The sequence below is a fragment of the Schistocerca piceifrons genome, chromosome 8 (genome assembly GCF_021461385.2).
Source record: "Schistocerca piceifrons isolate TAMUIC-IGC-003096 chromosome 8, iqSchPice1.1, whole genome shotgun sequence".
Lineage (NCBI taxonomy): Eukaryota > Metazoa > Arthropoda > Insecta > Orthoptera > Acrididae > Schistocerca > Schistocerca piceifrons.
In genome coordinates, this window is record NC_060145.1 from 136,082,562 (window position 1) to 136,094,292 (window position 11,731).

Below are 11,731 nucleotides of genomic sequence, written 5' to 3' on the forward strand. Positions count from 1 at the left end.
GAAATGCCATCATATAACGCTTGTGACAGAGATGCGAACCCAGCACCTAATCGGATTGTTAACGAAGTACAGTCATGCTCAAAAGTATCCGAACGACCTGAATTGCATTTCGCCTGATTCCCATGCAACCCACATAACGCAGTTGTCTAGCAGGTCCTCTAATCGCTCCTTGATACAGTCGTTTGACTATTGAAAATGGTTTCAACAAGTCACCGCTAGAAAACACTGCTCTGTATCGCAATAACTCAGGATGTACAGTAATACCACGATACTAAAAATATCAGCGAACACCTCATCACAGATAAGACTGTCCTTAAGGCTTGTAAGCTCGCATTTATTGCAATAACTGACATACCTGAAATGTTAGCACTCTCATTATTACGTCAGATATGTAATGCACGTAGTAAGTTCGTCGTATTCATGATTTCCTCTTCAAAGTAACATATCATACTTGTTATTTAACACAAAATGTCTTTAAAAATTTACGTTATTCACGAGCAGCTAGTTGAGAATATGTATGAACTTTAAATGACACGACGAACCGACTCGTTCTGCATATGGATTCAAACCCAGGTCATGCAAACTAAGATTTCGTGACTGACGGAAATTAACAGTCATTCCTGACTAGGCATAAAGAGAGTGATATACCTCGATTTTAGACAGTATCTGTTAACAAATATCAACTTTAAATTACATAACGTAAACGTTTTTAACGGTCGCCAATTCCGACCCAGCATGTATCGTCCCTGTTAACGAACTACGAGAGATGTTAAATACTGCTTCTTCACAAGTAACTTACTTGAACTGCAGTGAGGTAAAGCTTTGTGTTGGACAGGGATTCGAACCCAGAACCTAATCGGATTGTTATCGAAGCACAATCAACTTTCAAATATCGGATTTTCTCGGCAGTAGCTAGATGTATTAACTGAAATGACGAAACATTAATTTTTTCCTTCCCAGGACTCCAACCCGGCACATATCGCCGTTATATTCTAGAGAAAATGAACGTTACGTATGGGTTTGTTACACCAGCAGCAACATGTGAGCATGTTTTAACTAGAAATAATATGACAAAGAGTTCAGTGCTGACTAGGAATCGAACCCCACACATATCGTTGTTGACTACACACAAAGAGACGTTAGCTACCGAATTTTTCTCCACCAGCAGCTCGAAATAACATCCTTGAACTTACAGTGATCTCGCAAATAGGTCTGTGTCTCACTGGGAGTCAAAAACGTCAGATATCGTTAGTGTTGACAACGAATGAAAATGCAGTAAAAATAAAAATTATTGTCCACCAGCAAATACGTGTTCTCATGCAAGAGCTTGATAATACATAGTGAAAAGTTTAGTGCTGGGCCAGGATTCCAACCCATTCATGCGCAATATGTGGAGGTGTTGAGCAATCTGCAGTTTTGAACAAACAACAAGTTGTAGTCGAGCTGTATTGTTACGAAGGGATCAAATTCCGCGTTAAGGGCGGTCTGAGTTGCATTCCCAGTTCAGAACCAATTTTATCGACATACAGAAGCTCAAATAAAAGACGGAATAAGTGTCCTGTGACCATACACAGGGTTTGTTGTGTCACTAGAAATAAATAACTAGTATAAGAAAGTTTACTGGTGATAGAGTTTCAACATGTCGCAACTCCTTACTTTATTGTGGTTCCACCTAACGTCTACTTGGTAGAGAAGGAAATCATGTTTAATGTGATTTTCAGACCACAATGCCATTATACCTTCTTCACGTAGCCAGAAGAGAATAGAATCTGCCTCTCCCTATCAAAAAACATCGGCAGATGTTGGAATCGAACCGAGACCAACATCATATGAAACTATCATCAGCCCAACAGACCACTAAACCCTATTCTCTACGACTCATTTCTCTATCATAATACCATTGCGGCACACAAGATGAAAATTCTGACACACAGGCTCCCTTTAGTGGTTTGCAGGATGTTCAGTACATTCATTTACTTGGATGACCGAATCGACAAGAACTAGCTGCCTTGGCTACCCCGTGCATACATTCGACTCTATTTTGTAATCACCGAAATAAAATAACGTTAATTGCCACCTACACAGAACTGCCAACAGTGTAGGATGCAGAAATTTAAATAGGAAGTGTTCCTTTCCATTTGAGCTACTCTATTGCGCTATCTGTTTGTTGAAACCATCGTGCAGTGCAAAAGAAATGCTGTAACAGTCTGTCTCTCAGAAGTCTACATCCAGCCATATCCATTATCTAACAGCACTGTGGAATGCCGAAGTTCTGGAGGAACTGTTGTTCACTTCCATAGGTGCTGTAGCTACGTCACAGCTAGTAGCGTGACGTATGCGTCGCGCACTGTTGATAAGACGTCGCGTGTTCTATTACATTCGCTACTGCATTTTTTAAAACGCAATTCTGCTGTCTGCTGAAGTTAACAATTTAATGGAACTTTGAACATAATTCTCTTCACTTCTCAACCCAAAATAGTCGCATGTGGAAAAAAGGCTAACTTCTGCGACATTTTGTTCTTTTCAGGTTTAATAGACGGCCAGGCAGCAGATGCGCACGAAGCTTTTGTATTATGTATGGGGAGAGCGCATCGTGCCAAAATAGTCAGAAAAGTATTTTCTACATTAGCTGTCGTCTAGTAGTGGCATTTTATTCTTCCTCAAACCTTGTTTGACAGCTTTAACTGAGAACAAGTTTTCTACATGCACGTAATCAATAAACTGCATGTGCATTGTCAGACAGTTATAGATAACATCAGAGAATTCGCATATATCGTTGATGATTAATTTCTCTCTCATGTTTAGTATTGTTTTAACAACACTAAAAGAAACCTTACGAAAACTGTGCACTGTATTGTAAGAAATGAAATAAAACTACCCACGATAACCTTACGACGTAAGTAAGTCTGTTTTAACAAAACTGAGTATCTGTACACAAGCGTGCCTCTATCTGCACGAATTAGTAAAACTCTACTCAATTAGATTTCGATTGGGTCTGTGTTTAAATGGTATGCTGTGTCATACTCAACAGGTATGCAAACGTGGCATTTCATAAATAAAGTTGCGTATTCCTAGAAACCCAAAATTTGCTTGTCAGCAGCGGAAAGAGGCGTTACCTGTTGTGCAGCATTGTAAGTTTTTCACCATTGCACCATAAGGTGAAAGTATTTTCTTACGATTTGCTTATCGATGTTTGATCTGACTGCTTGCAGCTCTTACACAGAAGGCATAAAAACGTTACATTCAGCGAGGCTGGAACCGCGAACCATAACAGTCGCGTTTCTACAGGTTAGGACGTCAACGCAGAGCTAGCGGATAGATATGGTTTGCGCCTTCCTCTTACGAGGCCAATAGTGGCTATAACTCGTAAACCGCTTTTTACAGGACGAGATTAGTTGCGATATCCACGTTCGATGACTTTGCTGGACTGAAAACCGTAAATTTACAATCTTCCGTTACACCTCAAGCGATAACTACTCAGTTTGTTCAATGGAAATGACACGAGGAATCAAGTGAATTTTGAGGCTTAATTCTGTGCACACCAGGAAGTAACTCGTCGATCACAGAGTTTGAAAGGTAGCTACACTGAGCCACAGCGCCAGAGATTGCGCCAAAGAGTATTATTCAGCCGCCTCCACTGGCAGTGCTTGGGGAGAACTCGTAGTAGTCAGTGCTTGTTGAGATGTGCTAGTGAAAAGTGCTTGGGGAGAACTCGTAGTAGGCAGTGCTTGCTGAGATGTGATACTGAAAAGTTATTGTTGAGATGTGATAGTAACGAGTCGGTGTGGAAATATTGTAATGATTAGAGTGCTTTTCGTCAATATATGAAGGTAAAAGAAAAAAAATTTTCCTTTTCTTTTTATTATCTCAATGTCTTAAATAATGCTTCATTACAGGTTCAGTCAACAAAGCATCTGGCTTGTGTTCTTGTATTAGAGTGTAATTCTGCTTTCCTTACGCAATTATAGTATTTCTATTTTTTAATTACTTCAGTATAAATGATAGTTAAAATTTCTTGTCTTAGTGAAGAAGAACCGTGCCAGATGTGTACGTTGAATCACACTTCCACACACAGAACAGCTACACTTGAGCTTTGTTGGCTTCGTAGGTTTTATAGTCGCTGGGGACTTAATTAATTAATTGTATTAACGAAAATTTTCATTTCATTCTTTGTTGTTGTTCTATGCAGTCAGATTGCGTACTAAAACTAGTCAGGGCCAACCGTTTACGAGACACAGCGTAATCGGACATACAGCTACTAAAAATTTAAAAAATATTTGCATTTTATTTAATTAAGCCCCCATGCAAGTTGCCAAACATACCTTGCGTTGTTGCCAAATCTCAGTTACATTACCCGCAGGAAGAAGACGAACCGATGTGATCCTACAGCGGGCTGGGAAGTGACCATAGCTGGCGTCTCAAAGACGCGGCTGCTATGGCCTGGAATACGTAATGCGTCTGATTCGCATTTCTGTAACTAGGTTTAGGGACTGGAGCTTAGTTACTAATAATACTCAGAACTGACTGATACTAAGCATCATTAACCAGTAACTCTCATAGTTGTTTTTATATTTCTTTCGTTACTGTACTGAAAACTAAGAAGCTCATTCACGAACGTTTTCGTGCCTCGCCGATAGTCGAGCACAACAAACAAATAAAAATAAAAAGAGAATGTGTGTGTGTGTATGTGTGAGAGAGAGAGAGAGAGAGAGAGAGAGAGAGAGAGAGAGGGGGGGAGGGAGAGAGAGGGTAAAAAATTGTTGTAAAGAAATTTAATACTGGTATGTAAAGAAATCTTTCATTAAAATGACTCGTTCCTCATCATTACGAAATGTCGTATTCATGATCTATGGAACAAGTATTAATCTAATCTAATCTAATCATATTATATTGCTGACTATCCATGAAGAGTCATGAAGTACCGAAATTTTCGCCTATATCAGTAACCAAATCTAAACTCGAAAAAAAAAGACGACAGTTTTTGTAATAAACAGGGACTCCTATCAAGACTCTTTTATCCCTGTTAACTAACCATGAAAGATGTCTGATATACCTCAATTCAGAAGTAACGGAGTGTGTATGAATTTAAAGATGAAGCGCATGATGTGAAGTTCTGCGACGGAGATACGAACCCAAGACGTAATCGGATTGTTAACTAAGTAAAATCAAATGTTACGTACTGGTTTTTCTTGCCAGCTGCTAGGTGTTTAATCTACAATAAGGACACAAATTTTTGTGCCTGAGCGACAGTCGAACCGCACTCCTATCGTTCTTCTTTATTGTCCACGAATATTGCTTAAGCATCAATTGCTTACTCACCAACAGTAAGATGTGCGCTTGTTTGTGCAGAAATTGTTGGCAACATGAACAGACATTAAAAAAGCACGTTAATTTTCACTAGCAGGCTGGTGTGCACGTGATAGGCCTTGAAATGAAATTATGAATATTTTTGTACTGGATCAGGATTCGGACCCACATATTTACCTTTGGAGGAGACCTAGAGAAGACTGCAGTCTTGGGAAAAGGAATGAAATGATTGAACTATACTGTTCCGAGAGATTCAGATCTTCGAAAGAGGAGATGCGAATTCGAATCACAGCCCAGCACCAAATTTTTCAACGTCTCTAGTTCAATCAAGTACAAGTAAAATAAGAGCCCTGTTCCTTTAGACGGCTATCAGTTTATCAAATAAAATAAAATTTTCTAGTGTAAGTAAGTTTACTGGTGACAGTATTTCTGTTTACCCTGACCTCCACCTATGTCATTTTCCAACGTAAACCGGCTCTGCCCAGTTTGGAATGAAGGAACGTGATGTTTAATGCGGATTCTGGATTATAACAGCTTTCTCTTGAGGTTACCAGAGATAAAGTAAATCTGTTTGTGCCTCTTAAAAGTAAATTCCTGAACCCACGCATTGCACTTGTGATAGTTCGTTCCACCAGATCACTGTGGCCACATTTCCCAGCCCCAGGAGTGTGCTGTAATGGATGATGTGCTTAGCTTACTAAACTAACCACGGTGAAAAAAAAAGCGAGTCTATTAAATGGTTAAGTAGAAGCAAGCTTCTGACGTGGAGACTATGATATTCTCATGTCAGCAGGATGTAAAGACTCTTCTAGGTGTCATAGCCTCGATTTGAAGCCATTTTGAAATTTTCACTAATTCAGGAAATTTCTTAGTTCGAGAAAATCCACTGTGAAGTGTGAAGTTACCGGATAATTCGATTATCACCGTCATTATTACTATCAGTTTCTTCATACCGCTTCTGGAACACATGTGCTTGAAGATCATTTAAGTCCTTTTGGTCATTATAGAAGTAGTTGCCCAAGAACATGTTCTTTCCCTGTCTACGGAATCCTTTTCATATTAATATCAAACATCAGCAATTACTCGTAGATCACATTAAAACTAAAGTAATTGATGAAGACGTTACTTGATACCGAAAACGCGCTGCCTTTCTTCATTTACTTGAGCCTAGAAATGGCTGTCGAATACGGCCAAACCAAAAGCCAAGATATCTTACTGCCTTCCAATATACGTCGCTGTCGGTTCTTCCACATGATTTGGTCGACGTGACCCGTTTCAAGTTGTGTATGACACAGAATGTTTTAGAAAATCAATTGTTTTCCTTTGCAATAAACAAAGATTTTCATTCTAAGCTATCCAAGTCCAAAATTTTCGCAATGTTAGTTCAAATTTAATATTCGCTTCCATAATGTAAGGAAAGTATTTCACTTTTGCAAAACCCGCATCCGACTCATTGTCCTTACACTTAGTCGCTGGGCGTAAATTCTAGCTCAAAGTGACACCAGTTTAAGTAACCTAATGTAACGAATACTGTTTGCCAGTGCTCTTTCTCACCGGAAAATATGCAATTCACTCATTGGGCTCCATAGGTACACTGTAACAGTAATTTCTGTGTGTATGCAATGCATACGGATTGTAGAATTTAGTGGTGCTCTCTCTTCCACTTCTGTGTACAATATGCCTGACCTAAACGGGCCCTTTATCATTACAGGCCCTGGGCGGTGCAACATCATATTGACAACAATAATGTGCTTATACTGACAACCTCATTGTTCGTTTTACCCGATTTTGTAATCATTTAAGTAAAACAACATGACCTTCGAGTGGGAGACATTTCGTCTCCCTTTTCCTTCTGTGAAATTTGTCAGTAAGCTTTTTGCTTTCGAACCAGCGAAATACGGCAGAGTACGGCTGGTAAACGATTTACAAACCACGATTTAGTGCCGTTAACACGATTTCTTTAAACATTGGCGTAGCTGAAGGAATTTAGTTTCTTCTTAAATCGTCTTACGCAGCAACGTTCACAGATATCTCAAATAGGAAATGCTCTTTATCCAGGTACGAAGGTAGTAAAACAAACTTCCCACAGTTTGTGTCAGGTTGATCTTTTCGTCTGATAGCACCGCGTAAGTATTTTGTGCAAGAGGTATTAAAGTAGTTTTCCTGTAGCTGTGGGAATCATTGGTAGAAAACGAGTTTCACACCAATGGGTACAGTACTGATAAATATTCAAAATGATTATCAACCTAAGTCTGCGTTCATCCACAAACTGAGGCGTGTTTGTAATATTGAAGCTAGACTAGGTATCCTTGTCTTCCTTGAGTGGGCATTGGAAGGCGTTTACACACCCGTATATGAGGGTAATCCCAAAGGTAAGGTCTCCTAAGGGGCACGCAAGTGCCAACGCAGGCACAAACGAGAGATCCTTAATTTTAATGGCAAGCAGAAACCACAGTTTTGGCTGCATGGTGGCAAGGTGATAAAGAGCACGACTACGGATACGAAGGTCTCAGGTTCGATCCCTCACCAGCCCCACGATTTTTATGTGCCGTTTTACACATATTTCCCCTGGGGCAGTGTTTGCTGATGTGAAAAATTCCGAGTTGCACTGTGGTCCGAAAGCCACGTAAAACTGTAGGTTCTCCTATTAACTGGCTAGGTAAGTCAACTCAAAGGTCGGATGAAAGCAACAGCATACCACCTCCAACAAGACCGTGCCTATTAAAGCACTGTGGTGTTCAAACCACTCTTGCGACTGATGACTGCTTTACTTTCTATGGGTTCCAAAACTAATGATCTTCGGGTTATTAACATTTTTGTGTTTTCATGCTGTAGCTTTGGCACCAGTAAACGTAAGTAACCGGCCGAGCACTATCACCGTTCGAGTTGTCAAGGTGGTAGACGACGATGCTGTCGACCCCAGTTACAATTTTGGTCATGGCTATGTTTCAGTCGAATACCTCTATGGGCCTTTCTGCGTATTTCAAGATATACTTTTATACACTTGGTACGCTTCCAAATTGGTATCTGATCGAGCTGTATTTAGCAACATGAATCAGATATGTTTTCCGTGAAATATATCGGACAACACGTCAGTGCAGCGAGATTTCGTTTATGTGTTGCGCATGGTGCAAGAAATATTTGTGGTTTGCTTGCTTCTGTGATAGGTTTCACCCCACTGAATGCGAGCAAGCTCACAAATAGACTGTCAATAACTGGAATTATGCAATCACACACTTAAAAGTTGTATTTTTGCATTATGTATCCCGATGAAAATAACTGTAAACAGGTTATATGCCCACTTGCTTATTATCGCGCTTCTCGATACTTTCCTCAAAAATTTAAAATAAAAATAAAAAGAGAGAGAGAGAGAAAACAGAAATGTATTTCAAATATCAGCTCAGTGACGCCATGTTCGTTTCGTGATGTAAAGCAAGGATAGTTGATAGGTAATATCTCGTTGTACTAGCAAAATGTATGGCTACGGGGTTCCTTGTTTTCTCTCTGCAAACAACTAGAACAGAATTCAGTAACAAAGTGGTAAGAACACCTACTCAGTGCGCCAATTAAACACTCAGCCATTCTTGGTTATTTTGTTAATCGTCTGTAATGCAGTAAACATCCTTGATTATTGATTTGTAATTACTACCATTGTTATTGTTATTCGTCACCCCACAACAGCTTTCCTATCACTCATTGCCGCCGATGCACGTAACAAATGGATCAGGATGAATGGAATGTGGGATGTTTCGTCACGGAGAATATACACATTTATCTCGGCGTCTTATGTCAGGGTAATATGAAAATCTCAATAAGAAAACACGCCAATAACACCCAACTATTTCTGTCCACTTAACACCATGACGACAGACAAATTGGCGTCTCACTCTATTTTGATTATAATTCGTTAGCCTTTTTGCGACCCCATTTTAATACCTCGTGGGAGCAGGCATAATATTTTGCTTTTTTAACACCGAGCAATAACACACAAAGATAGTAGATGGAAGGATACAAAGAAAAAATCAGACTCATGGGTGTGGATCCAGTTCATCATAAGAAGACTAAACAAGAGGGAAACATTACGAGAGCAATGAATACGTTGGTTAGTATACATTATTTGTATAGATCTGAAGATGAAAAAGCACAGATCTGCACAGTGCCCGCATCTGTACTTTAGTTTCTAACTTAATGGGCATGATTTTTAGTTTCTTCTCTTCTGAATTATCAAATGAATTGATTATTACGTGGTACAGAATAAGTAGGTAATTGTGTTTCTTACAGCTTCTATTCACACCAACATTTTTCTACATTCTCGTGCAATTCATGAAATTCTACTTGTATGATCACAAGACTGCACATATATGCAATCGATTTCGAGGTGCATAGTGTTTGTTATCTTACTTTTCGTGACAGGTGGGCAAAGTTGATTTCCTAAGACTTTTTATTGTACTGAAATAATCTTTTGTAACAAAGTAACAAGGTAAGTGCTTTATTCGTATATATTTTTTGGGAAACTGTAATCGTATGGAAGATTGCACACCTGAATGTTTGACACAGCTGGTAGGAGAAAACGCTGCATATTAACCAAACCCCGCGCCTCCTCTCCGAATCCTCCTATGACACGAGCACAGGATTCTCCTCTTATAACGCTACAGAGCTGTTCCTAGCACAGCTGAGAATTGGCAACATCGTCACAGACATTTGGCAACACTGTGACAGTGCAGTCACTTCCGCGTTTGGTACTGAACTGACTCGCTAAATTCACTTGATATTCCCTTTCCATTTGAATGATTCGTGCTATATAATCCTCACATAAACTAAGACACTGAGACAGAAATTTCAATTTTTTGGCTAAAGAAATGCTATTCTTCACATAAGTGACAACTTTTAATATCTTTCAAGATGCGTTATGAGGCAGAGCGACCAATACGATGACGAGAGTGGCGTATTGGCAGCAGTGTGTCCGTAGCCCAGTGGTACCGCCCGTGTGTCGTGTTCCAACGGTTAAGAAAATCGTCAGTTCTAACCGTGGTAGCGGCAGCGCGTGCGAGCTTTTTTTGTGTATTATTTCATGTAGCTGCGAATTCCCAGAAAAAATTATGTAACAAAATCAGAAGAAAACCTTTACACATCAAATCCTCTTGGCAGCTCGACTCAGTAAGTTGTGATAATGGTCGTAGATCTCGGTTTTCTGACTGCCAAGCTGCTATACAATACAAGTGTCTCTGAAGAAATTCGAATCGACCGTCAACGATACGAAATTCAATAATGTTCTTCACTTAAGACTCCCATGCCAGGGTGATAAGTATGAAGGAAATAAATTGATTAGCAAATCGCTAGAAAATACTTTCAGTTCAAAGTGCAATGGTGAAAAACTTACAATGCTGCACAACAGGTAACGCCTCTTTCCGCTGCTGACAAGCAAATTTTGGGTTTCTAGAATACATAACTTTAAAGAAATGCCACATTTGGATACCTGTTGAGTATGACACAGCAAACCATTTAAACACAGACACAATCGAAATCTAAGTGAGTAGTGTTTTACTAATTCGTGCAGATAGAGGCACACTTGTGTACAGATACTCAGTTTTGTTAAAACAGACTTACTTTCGTCGTAAGGTTATCGAGGGTAGTTTTATTTCATTTCTTACAATACAGTGCACAGTTTTCGTAAGGTTCCTTTTAGTGTTGTTAAAACAGCCATTACGGCAGACAGCCTGATGTGTATTTCTGCTTGCCGCTCTTATACTGATTCCAGGAGAGGAGGTTATTTAAGTCAAACGGAGAGGCAGAGGCAGAGGCATGCGGCGCAGCCGTGCTGGCTCGTCCCGGGCTGTTGGCACACCAACGCCACCGCCAGCTCGCTCACTTCCGTCTCGCCTCGGCCAGCCTGGCTGGCCCGTAGCTCGCGAGCCGCGGCTAGTACAGACCCGGGCCGCATGGCCACGATCACCCCTTGAAGGATCAAAAGTTACACCTAACCTAACCTAAGTCTGTAGTACAAACTAACGCAGCCACAGCTATTATGCTATAACATGTGCAGGCACACCTACAGTTGACGATTTATTCCAATATTTGACGAACAATACTTTCAAAAATACATTCATTTTAAACATAGCTAACACAAAATATTTCACCTAGCTAGCAATAGCATGACGCAGGAAACTATACTTTCTTGTAAGCGCTGTGCATTAGATGTAGCCTTAAGAAAACCTGTTTTCAACCACGACAACTAAGCGGAATGTAAAAGTAAACAGGTTTGGCGGCAGCTCCTCCAAATAATAGTATATACTTAGTATATAATACACGTTTTGTGCACTTATAACATGTACTCAGTGTCTCTGAAACAATACGTGGTGCACGACGGAAATTACTTTCTGCTGAGGCACTTCATTTACGTCTCAATGATACACGACTACTAGAG